Source organism: Typha latifolia, chromosome 3 (assembly GCF_019914945.1).
Source record: "Typha latifolia isolate L0001 chromosome 3, TyphaL0001v2, whole genome shotgun sequence".
NCBI lineage: Eukaryota > Viridiplantae > Streptophyta > Magnoliopsida > Poales > Typhaceae > Typha > Typha latifolia.
Window position 1 is genome coordinate 11667851 of NC_133088.1, and position 12525 is coordinate 11680375.

The following is a 12525-nucleotide window of genomic DNA, read 5'->3' on the forward strand; positions in this document are numbered from 1 at the left end:
ACAGGAGGGGTGCCAAAATTATGTTTGTAACGCCCCGCAGCCGTAGATGTCGAAAACTTGGGAGCCGAAGTAGGTGAGGAAGGCGGCCTAGGTTTCTTAGAAACTGCAGCTTTTCTAGGCATTCTTGAGAAAGAAACAAGATGCAAGATTCAATACATGCCGAAAGCAAACAAAAAGTTAGCAAGAAATATAAAAAATCTAAGAAACCATGAAGGCCCTAAATGAAATCCATCATCCACTTGAAAACGCTAAGATATCACGTTCAATCACACAAGAAACATCAAGATAGTAACTTTAACGTGATCAAAACTCGAAAACGCACGAAATCAATCAAGATTAAGAGACTTAATTGAATAAAAAATAGGAAAATTGATGGATGATCATACCTCGCAAAAGTGAAGAAAAACTAAGAAATTCGACCGAAAGATGCTAGATCCGAAGGAGAACGACCCTTTAAAAGATTTTGTGGTGAGAAATTTGATGAAAAATACCAAGATCTTGAAGATTTGAGAGGGAGAAAATGAAGGGTTTTTAGGGTTTGGAAGATGGAATATGAAAACCATTGGGTTCGGACGCAATATATAAAGAATCCTCGAGTGCGTTCGAACGCACCAGTCTTTGCGTTCGAACGCGCCAGTCACCGCGTTTGACCTCAAAAATTTGCGTTCGAACGCCCCTTTTTTTATGTAAAAATCAAAAGAAAAAATCAAAAAATCTTTTTGGAGATGCACCTCTAAAAATTCAAAATAGATTCAAGATATAAAATATGACAATCGAATGAAATAAGTCATACATAGATCAATCAAATCATCAAAAGCATATTATAATCAATTTTAATGCATCACTCAAAATTAAATTAATCTTGATTGATCATAACAATATACATATGCAAGGTGAGCATAGATAACATGAAGCATTCTTCTTAAATAAACTTTCCTATTTAAACAATGATACAACACAGTAGTCAAACCGACTTAGTATTTAAATTTACATTTTTCGACTTATTCTCCATAACTGAACATGAATTTTTCCTGTATTATTTTTTTTATACATAAACCATATAGGTGCAATGATGGCTTTCACACATGAGTAGGTAGCCCTTTTCTTGTAATATATATCAAACAATGTGCAAGAAGATATTCACAAACATCAAAAAAATTTATTTAATTTGCAAGCAATGTACAGAGTCAAACTGGACTCTAAACAAGATGGCTTTCACACAAACTTATTGTAGCCCTTTTCATTTATCTTTTATGAACACATTTGTGATGACTAAGCATGAGGTCAAACTGTGCAAATCAACGTCAATAGTGAGCTATTTAAAGAAAAATTTAATGATGTCATGCTCACTCAAGAATATACACATGTTATGAGTGCATTAAATTTAATTTAATTATCATAGAAGTTGAGAAAGTGAACAAATCAGAAATGATACAATATACTGCAAGATGACAAAATTGACTATCATAACTCATAATCAAGAGAAAAATCATATTTATATGTCAAGAGTATATTATGGAATCTAGGAGTGCATCAAATTTTTTTTTATGACAAAAACTCTTGACAAATCTAAAACTAAAACCAAAGAAAAGTTCAGAGTAAAGAAAACCTTAAAAGAAACGAAAAGAAATAATAAAAAAGAAACACGCAAACCAGACCAAAAAAAATCAATCCAAAGCACAAATCCCTAAAGAAGTACGAAGATATTTAAATCTCTGTAAATCCAAAAGTTTTGTAAAAAGATCACCCAACTGTTTCTCCGTCTCAATATGTTCTAGTGCTATTGTTTTGTCTTCAACTAACTCGCGTATAAAATGATGTCGGATATCAATATGTTTTGTACGCTAGTGTTGAACATGATTTTTCGATATGTTAATAGCACTCATGTTGTCACAATAAAGCACCATAGTATCTTGTTCAATCCCATAATTTTTGACCATCTGTTTCATCCAGAGTAACTGAGAATAACAACTTCCCGCTGCAATGTACTCGGCCTTCGCAGTAGATAAAGATATCGAGTTTTGTTTCTTACTGTGCTAAGCAACCAGATTGTTTCCAATATAAAAACCTCCACCTGAGGTACTTTTTCTATCATCACATGAACCTGCCCAATCAAAATCCGTGTATTTAGATATGATAGCTCTCGAGTCATACGTAAACCAGATACCTAAGTCAACTGTGCCACCGACATATTTTATGATACGTTTCACATCAAACAAATATGTCTCCTTAGGTTCAGATAGAAACCTAGCACACACACCGACACTAAATGCAATGTCTGATCTACTAGCAGTTAAGTACAAAAGACTACCAATCATGCTCCTATACAGTGTTTGATCAACACTTTTTCCTGAAATATTCTTACCTAGTTTGGTAGTTGTACTCATAGGAGTTCTAGTATGTTTTGCATTTTTTAAACTGAATTTAGTCACAAGATCCTTAGCATACTTGTTTTGAGCGATAAATATCCCTCTTTCCAATTGAGTAATTTGAAGTCCCAAAAAGAACTTTAACTCACCCATCATGCTCATCTCAAAATGACTATGCATAAGATCTGCAAACTCCTTAGCTAATGATTGACTCGTTGGCCCGAAGACAATGCCATCCACATATATTTGTGCCACAACTAAACTCTTGTTCGACCATCTAATGAGCAATGTCTTGTCCACTCCCCCTCGAGTGAACCCCGCATCCACTAAAAAAGTGGTCAACTTCTCATACCAAGCTCTTGGAGCTTGTTTTATTTCGTAGAGGGCCTTTTTCAGTTTAAACACATGAAAAGGAAATTTTTGATCTTCGAACCCTTTCGATTGTTCCACATAAATATCTTCATTCAGAGTACCATTCAAGAAAGCAATTTTCACATCCATTTGAAATAATTTAAATTTTAAGTGACAAGCAATAGCAAGCAGTATACGAATAGATTCTAATCTAGCAACAGGAGCAAATGTCTCATCAAAATCTATACCCTCAACCTGAGTATATCCCTGTGCTACGAGTCTAGCTTTATTTCGAACTATATTGCCATGTTCATCACTTTTATTCTTGTAAATCTATTTTGTTCAAATGACGTTCACATTCTTAGGTCTAGGAACTAAATACCAAATATCATTCCTAGAAAATTGCTCTAATTTCTCATGCATAGCATTAACCCAAGAATCGTTTAACAATGCTTCCTTCACATTTTTAGGTTCAAAAGAAGATGTATAACAAGTAAATGATACCTCACTTTGGATTTGTCGTCTTGTCTTAATTGGTTCATTCACGTCTCCGATCACTTGTGACAATAGATGATTTCATTTCACTCTGACAGATGGTTCCAGTACGTTGCAGTCATCTTTGTTCATTTCAACTTTGTTCTCGTCCTGATTCTCAATTTCCAGATCAAGCTCATTTCCTATTTCTTCGTCATATATATCTGCAGAAATAGAAATATGAGTAGCTTTAGTTAAATCAGTTGTGGATTCATCTATCATAACATTAGCAGATTTCATAACAGTAGAAGTGTCAAGATTAAATACTCTGTAGGCTCTACTATTATTCGAATACCCTAAGAAGATACCTTTGAGTAACCTTTTTAGCGTGAAGCATAACTCTAGCCATTTCCTGCACAACTCGATTCTTTCTTTCAACAATCCCGTTTTGTTGTGGAGTTATAGGAGCTGAAAACTCATGTTGAATACCAAGAGAATCACAAAATATAGAAAAAATTTCATTTTTAAATTCTCTACCATGATCAGAACGAATCCTAACTAGGGTTGTAGATTTTTAATTCTGCAATTTTAAGCATAGTGATGTAAAAATCTCAAACGTTTTAGACTTCTCGCGTAGAAAGGCAACCCAGGTATATCTGGAGTAATCATCGACCATTAAGAATATATAGCGTTTACCTCCAAGACTTTCCGTGTTTGTTGGATCCATCAAGTCCATGTGAACTAATTGAAGCACACGGTCGGTGGTAGCTGCATTTACCTTCTTGTGTGAGATCCGAATTTGTTTTCTAATTTAACATGAATCGCACACTCTTTTTGACATTTCTTTCATCTTAGGTATTCCTCTTACCACTTTTTGTTTGGACAGAGTAAATAATTCCTTATGATTCACATGTCCAAGACGTTGATGCCAAAGATCTGCAATGTCGAAAGAGGCATTGTTACATTTCAGTTTATGTGACGTTCCAACAACATAGCAATTATCAGATGTTCTAGATCCATAACATATAACATTACCACCATGATCTAGAATAGTACAATCATTTTTGGAGAATTTTACTTGATAATCTTCATCACAAAATTGACTGATACTCAGAATATTTGCTTTCAAGCCCTTAACATAAAGAACATTTTCAAGAATAGGAACCCCCGGAGAACTTACCTTTTCTTTACCTATTACCTTGGATGAATTACCATCTCCGAATGTCACAACTCCCCCTTCATGTTTTTCAAGATTAGAAAATAATGACTTATCACCCGACATATGTCTTGAATAGCCATTGTCTAAATATCACAAATCAGAATTTAAAGCTTTCAAGGCTGTATGCACAACATAACATTTCAAATCATTTTTCTTGACCATATGGCCTTTGTTTTCATCCCATAAATGAAAGCAGTTCTAGGTTTTTGCAAAAATTTGCAATGAGGTCGAATATGCCCTAGAATGCCGCAATGATAGCATGTCGGAACAAACTCTTTTCTACTCACCTTTTGTCGAGGAGTGTGACTAAAGTTTACCTTTGATGCCGTTAACGATTCACCAGTTTGTAGATTCACCTTTAGTTTAGAAGCATTCATCGAGGATTGCTTTGTAAATGCAGTTGATGACTTCAGATATTCTTCCTTTTGTATACCTGCAGAAACGAAGATAGTTTTATTATTATTTGAATTACTAGTGTATCCAACACCATACCTATTTTTTCTAGAGATCTGAGCCTTTAGAATCTCGTCAAGTTTATTCTTCCCTTTTAGAAATGTCACTTCCTTATTCAGTCGCTCTAGTTCAATTTCATCAGCATTCATTTTATTTTTTGTATTGTCAAGTTGTTCAGAAAAGTCTTTGACACGTTCAAGTTTCAATTTGTACTTCTCCTCAAATTGAATTCTTTCTAGTTCGATTACCTTGAGTCGTTGAAGTAGTCTAAGATTGCTTTTCTTGAGTTTAAACGACTCCAGGTACAGGTCATTATATGTCTTTTGAATTTCAGATTCATCTTCCTCAGTTGGTAACATATCATAATCATCTGTACTATCAGTATCAACAACAGAATCGATATTAAGTAGAGAAGAGTCCAAAGCAACAAAATTTTCTTCATCTTTTCCAGAATCATCATCAGATTCATCTGAGTCATCCCAAGTAACTTTCATAGCTTTACCCTTCTTCTTAAGGCGATTAGGGCATTCTTGTGCTATGTGTCCAAAACCAGAATATTCAAAACATCAAACTTTATTCTCAGAATTCTTATTTTTCTGTTTGACACTATTGTTGCTCACACCTATATTCGAACTCGCAGTATTCTTCTTTTTCACAAAGGCTTTGTTTTTCTCAAGTTTTTCAGCATTCAACTTGTTTGGCTTCCGAAAGAATTTATTAAACATTTTGACGAACATGGCCAACATCTCAACATCTAAATCACCTTCATCATCAAACTCATCTATAATTTCTTCAACTGTGGATATAGCAATCCTTTGGACTTCCTCGGTTTTGAAAGACTGGACTCAAATGTTTGTAGATTTCCTACCAATTGTTCAACTTTCATAGAATCGATGTCCTTACTTTCCTCAATAGCTGTAACTTTCGCTTGAAACCTCTCTAGAAGAGACCTAAGGATCTTACAGACAATTATGTTTTCAGAAATTTTCTCTCCTAGGTTGAAACTGGAGTTGACTATATCACTCAGCTTTGTATAGAACTCATCAAATGTCTCATTCTCCTCCATACGTAGAGTTTCAAAACTAGTAGTCAACCTCTAAAGTTTAGAAAGTTTTACAGCCATAGTTCCTTCGTGAATAGTTTTTAAGATTGTCCAAGCTTCTTTTGCTATCTCACAAGTAGAAATTTTTCTAAATTCTTCCGAGGAAACACAACTAAAAATTGCATTTATTGCCTTGCTATTGCATCCAACTTTTTCATAGTCTGACCTATCCCAAGACTCTATTGGTTTATCAACAAGTTTATCATCCACCATGTACATTGGTGGACTCCAACCGTTCACAACGACAAACCATACTCGTTCATCTATAGACTTCAAGTAAACTCTCATCCTAGCTTTCCAATATCCATAATTTGATCCATCTAGGATAGGAGGTCTAATAGATGATGGTCCATCTTTATGAAAATCTATGCCTATCTGATCTCTCTCAAAGGGTGAGAGAACACCTTCTGATACCAATTAAAAAACCCCTAGACACAAGTATGTATCTAAATACTAGGCAATGATATCACTCGTTCGCTTAAGTAAAAGTTCGTAGAAATATTAAGAATGAACGCCAAGATTTTAACGTGGAAAAACCCAAACGGGAAAAAACCACCGATCCAAACTCGGATCAAAACCAATCACTAGAATAATAGCAGTTACAAGACTAACTCACAAAACAACCCGTTGATCCAAACGACTTTGTTCTTCTCAGTCTTGCTCGCTAGAACCCACGATTCACTACTTCTCCTGATTGAAGTCCAACCTCAGTAACCCTCGAGATTGATCTTTCGTCTAGATAACCCTTAAGACGAAAGATTAACTTTTTAATGATGAGTGAAACCTTGTTAGTTGAAGAACCGATGTACCCTCAAGAAGTCTCCTTCAATAATGCTTCTTCAACCACCCTAGAGATAGGGCGTCACAATCCTTCTTCAACAACTTTCCTATTTACATCATTCGCAGATTCGAAGGTGGATTGTGGATGTTAGGGTTATGGATGGATATGAAGATGAAGGTGGATTGTGGATGTGATTTAGGGATACAGACGAAGGGAACGAAGTGCTCGAGATCCCAAAGAAGAAGGGTGGCTCGATAGTCGAGGGAGATTAAAAGTTAGGAGAAGCCTTGCCGACGGTAGAGGTGGAAGGATGGTGAAGAGGGAGGAGGGAGATTATGGTAGATAGATGTTAAAGAGGCAAGAAATTAATATTCCAATAGCATATTGAATTTGACTGCCATCCACATATATATAAAGGCTAGCCAACAAGTCCTAAAGCAATAAGTAACCCTAGTTTCTAGAGGATTCCCACCGATCGCGTTCGAATGCGCCCGATCGCATTCGAATGCACAATAGGTGTTCTATGTATGTGCGAACGCGATGTAGGCGTTCGAACGCGGGCGTTCGAACTTGCCCGACCGTGTTCGAATGCACAATATGCGTTCTTGATATTTGCGAACCTAATGTAGACGTCCGCAAGAGCATTCGGACGCAACCCATCCTACATTCGAGCAACCTACAAGAATTTTATTTTAATAAAAATAAATAACTAATGCAATAAGAAAGGATCCTAACTAAATGTATCACCATCCTATCCTTGCGCCGCGCATGTCGTGTGGGCGTGCACGTGCTCGTGCCAGGCGGGAGCATTTCAATTCAGGTGGTATCAGAGCCTAGGTTTAAGGATGATCTAGCAAACCATCAAGTATACTAGTTGTCGATTTGGTTTAGGGTTATGCTAGTAGTCGATCTCGATGAGTTTGATATTAATTGGTCGACATAGAAATCTAGGTTGTGAAGATTATTAAGTTTTGATACTTTACGATATTGATAGAAATAATTTGTGATATTGGTATATTGAAAATTTATCTGAGCGACCAATGAATAGGAAGAGATATTACTAAATTATGCATTGATGTTATCGAAGTCGAGGTGTTATAGTCAGTGGAGCATAATATTGGAGATGTCGACATGTTCATATGATGTAATAAAATGTAGAAATTCCTAAACATGTGGAGATATTTATTTATGCAGAAGAATTATTTGCAGTAGATTTGAGATACTTCTAAACAGATATAGCATATTTTTGGATTTTTGATCTTTTATGGATACATTTGAGATTAGGAGATTGATGAAAAAAAAAGGTATATGTGGAGAGAGACTATTTTGATTCTTTATGAGAGTCATAATTGATTTGGATGTATGAGAAATATATGTGATGATTTGGTATAGTGAAAAAGATATTAGGTGATATAATATAGATGATTGTAGATTATGTATAGAAAAGAATTTTTGGGATGACTAGTATGATAAATTATATTTGCAAGATACTTGCGTTAGTAGGTATAAAATTTTGATTATACCGACAAGATGGATAATTTAATAGGGATATGTTTGTCCAATAGTATTACTAGAGGATTTACATCTTGTTTAAATATTTAAGTTGATGATTACCAAATAGGGTAATGAGCATAAGAAATATGAAATGGATATAGCTATTGGATTATGAATTATTTCAGTAGTGGAGACTTACTGTATATATTTCTAGATGGCATGATAATAGATTTAGTTTAGAAGTTGCTGATAGTGTGAATTTGATTAGATGGAAAGAATGATAATGAAATGAATTATATAGGGTGATGATAGTTGCCAAAGTTGATAGTCTCATGATATATCTTGTATGATAGTGAAAATATATTTTGATTATTAGTTTAGTTTAGTTTTGGATATTAATTTAAAGGATAAGAATATTATAGCATGAAGATTGTGTATTTTTGGTGATGAATTTTAATTACAAGTATACAGACTTATTTTATCATGATTATTAGGTGATATTAATGATGTTATAGAAGGATTTTGATGACGTTATAAGACTAAATTGTGCAATATATGTAGTGGACTTTGTATAGAGGATGTGATAAAATATTAAGTTGAGACTCTTGAAGAAATATGAGGTTTAAGTGATTTAATTAGGAATGAGATATATTATTTTTTTAATCATAGATGTTAAGTTGAGATATTATGTGCTTTGACATGTTAGTTGTTTTCATGATACTAATTGGAGAGATAACTTGATAGAGTTATTCATAGAGCCTATAGACTTAATCATTTATTATGACTAATAGATGTATTGGAAGTTGAACTAATTGCTTCATAGGACATATCATATTCAGTGTATCAATAGATGTTTATTATACTGCTAGAAGATAACCAGATAATGATGTATAGGAAAGTGATTATATAACACCCACAACCTTAAAAACGTGCATGGCACGAGCCCACATGGCACGTGCGTGGTACTTGACTATTTGGTTAGTTACTAACAATCAAATAAACCTGCATCAACATCATAAATTTATCCACAATATCTAAACTAAGAATAACATAAGTCTAACTACAGTATACTTAGGCCCCACACAAGCCACAACACATCATCAATAGTTTCTTACCACAACATATACACAACGGTGTATATACATAATTATACAAGTACAAAGTCACCTACTAGAATATAAGACAAGGATAAATACACTTTGGAGGATGTCCACTAATACATCAAATAAGATAACTCATCTAGCGCATAACACTAACCACACACTATTCTTCACCCACTGGCAAGATCTTTAAGAGAGTATCCTACTTCACTCGTTCGCCTAGATTTTTGGAAAGGAGAAAATAAAGAGTCATGATCTAAAGGCTTAGTGAATAGACCTTATCCCGAATCAGTGAAGCCAAACAAAAAATAAATCATGTAGTGGATAATATGAATCAGAAAGAGCATCATGTTATGAATGAGAGTATGAATGTAACCTCAATAATATATAATTGAAATGTAGATAACATGTCATAACTAATAAAAGCATATAATCCTCGACGATAAGTAAACAAATCTCCATGCCATAGTATCATCATAACTTTCTCTCAAATATGACACATGATGCATGCCGTCTATGACCATGCTATGATATCAAATGCAAATATATATGATGTAAATTGACCATTTGATAATCAGGTATTCAGATGAGGATAAAATCATATGCAGTTCTCAACATCATGATCATCACCGACATCTCGGTATAATATTAATATACTAGACCACTGTGCACAGTCAACACAAAGTACCCGATCTCAACATCTTGCCCGTAGGCTGAAAGCATACCTTGCTATACGCTAAGGGTATCTAGATCGGGTATCCCCACCGGTTAATAAAAATCACGTGAGGGTAACTCGCCACACACATGCCCTGGCGAACGACAGGTGTTCGATTGTGCACATAGACTCAACTGACGTCGGACATGGGCCATGAGATATCACATATTAGCGACCATAATCATTACTCCAGGCACCCCTAACCCTGGCGCCTACTCGGGTACTCTCATTTTTTTTCTATCAACTTTCCTATCAATGAGATTTATACATTTTCTTCTATATGATAGATCACGTGTATATATCTAGTACTATAACAAGTCATGCATATCAGGAATTTAGGTGGTAAGGAAGTCAAGAGAAAAATAATGCAATGCAGTCTCCAACCATATAACTAACACATGTATATCACTGCTAGTCTATCACATGCATACTCATGCTAGAGATCACCCCAACACAAAGTCATAATAGTATAACTCACGTATCCGTCACATCCGGCAACCGAACGACAACTCGTCCTAATAGGGTCCATGGGGTCTCAAATTTAAGTAGCATGAAGTTAGCCATTCACCTAATTAAAATCTATTCATGTAATATATGATGATTTATTTGACTTTAAAATTTCTACTTATCTTTATAACTAGCTAGATTTTTAATTATAAATAAAAATATAAATATAAATAAAAACCTAATTATAATTAAATTATATCTTGATTAATTAGGAACTATATAGTCATTACTTTAAAAATTAATAAACAAATAAATACATAAGCATAGGATTTAATTTGTTACAAAATAATAATGTATAATAAACTATTAGTATTACTTAAAATGTATCTTATTCTACAAATTTGATAATTATAATTTACAAATCTATATATTAATCTAATAGAGATATAAATAAATAAATATAAGTATTACCTATATTTATACCTAATTAATCATTAATTATACTAATTATAATTAATAATAAACATATTACAGAATATATATTGTTATTAAAATAATTAATGTCTAAATAATCTATTTGCATTAATTAAGAAGGAAAAGTCTAAATAAATAAATAAATAATTAATTAATTAAGACACTACCGTTAGTGCTAAGCTTGGGCTAGCACTGTGCAGAATGAGAAGGAGAAGAAATCGAGGAAGAAGAAGAAAAAGAAAGAAGAAAGAAGAAGAAGAAGAAGAAGAAGAAGAGGAGGAGAAGAAGGGAGGAGAGGATGGACGGGGTTATGGACTCGGGCCAGCGAAAAGGGTACTGGCCGCTGCTGGCCAGGTAGCGGTCGGCGGCTCGGCTTCGACGAGCCCGAGCTTGGGTATTAGCACGCCAAGAGAGAGAGAGTGGTGAGAGGGAGGCTCATTGGCGTTAGTGGAGGTGGTGGCGACAACGGTAGGCCTACAGAGTGGCGGCAGTAGTAGATAGAGAGAGAGAGAGAGAGAGAGAGAGAGAGAGAGAGAAGGGAGAGAGAAACCGAAAGAGAGAAAGAGAGAAAGAGAGAGAAAAATAAAACGGAGAGAGACGGTGCGAAGGGAGGCCGCAGCCGTGGTGGCAGGCCCCATTGTGCTAGTTGGCCCGGCTAGGTTGGCCTGGCCGACGCTTGGGGCACGTGACGTCCTCCCCATCTGCCATTGCATGGCACGAGGCTGTCGTGCCATGCAGTGAAGTTTTTTTTTTTTAAGATTTGGTTATTACAGATTATATTAGCATTTGTGTAACCGTTGGGTTTCATGTTCGATTATTACTAGAGGTTATTGAGCGAGCCTTTTAGAATGATGAGATTGATCTTAATAATTATAAAGATTTCTAGGTTTACATTTGAGTCTTAAAATAAAGATACTTGATCTTTTAATGAATTGCAAAGTTAAGGTTGTTAGTTAATATAAAGTAAAATGGAAGATATACTACTAAGGTTGTAATTTATATTTTTGGATGTCTTCTGATCTATATGAATCTGTTAGTGTGAGTTATTTTATTAGTAGATAATAATAGCATTACCAATTCGGGAGATTAATCTTAGTAGCTTTAGTTCATGTACAATGATTTTATGGATTTGTCTAAGATATGTTTATGTATTCTTAAAGATCAAGTATGATGGATTAGTAAATATTTGTGTGGCAATGGATTAATATTATAAATTGAATATTATATCTGTCGAGATATTGAAGAGATTATTGGATTACTTAGTAGAACTTAGTGGATAGTCTTTGGATCTGAATATCGATATCATTAAGTGATATTTTGGTGGATATACTAGTAGTGATAGTAATTAAATAGATAATGATCAAACTGGAATTATGTGAATCGAGGAATGAATAGTTTGGATACAGAAATAATTGATAGAAAGATCATTATAAAGTTTATCATGTACGCCTTGAGATAGTTTGAATTTAACCTTTCAGATATTGCAAATTAAGAAGGAAGATAATGTGGAGAATTAGAAGAGTGTATAAATTCGTTTGAAGTTGCA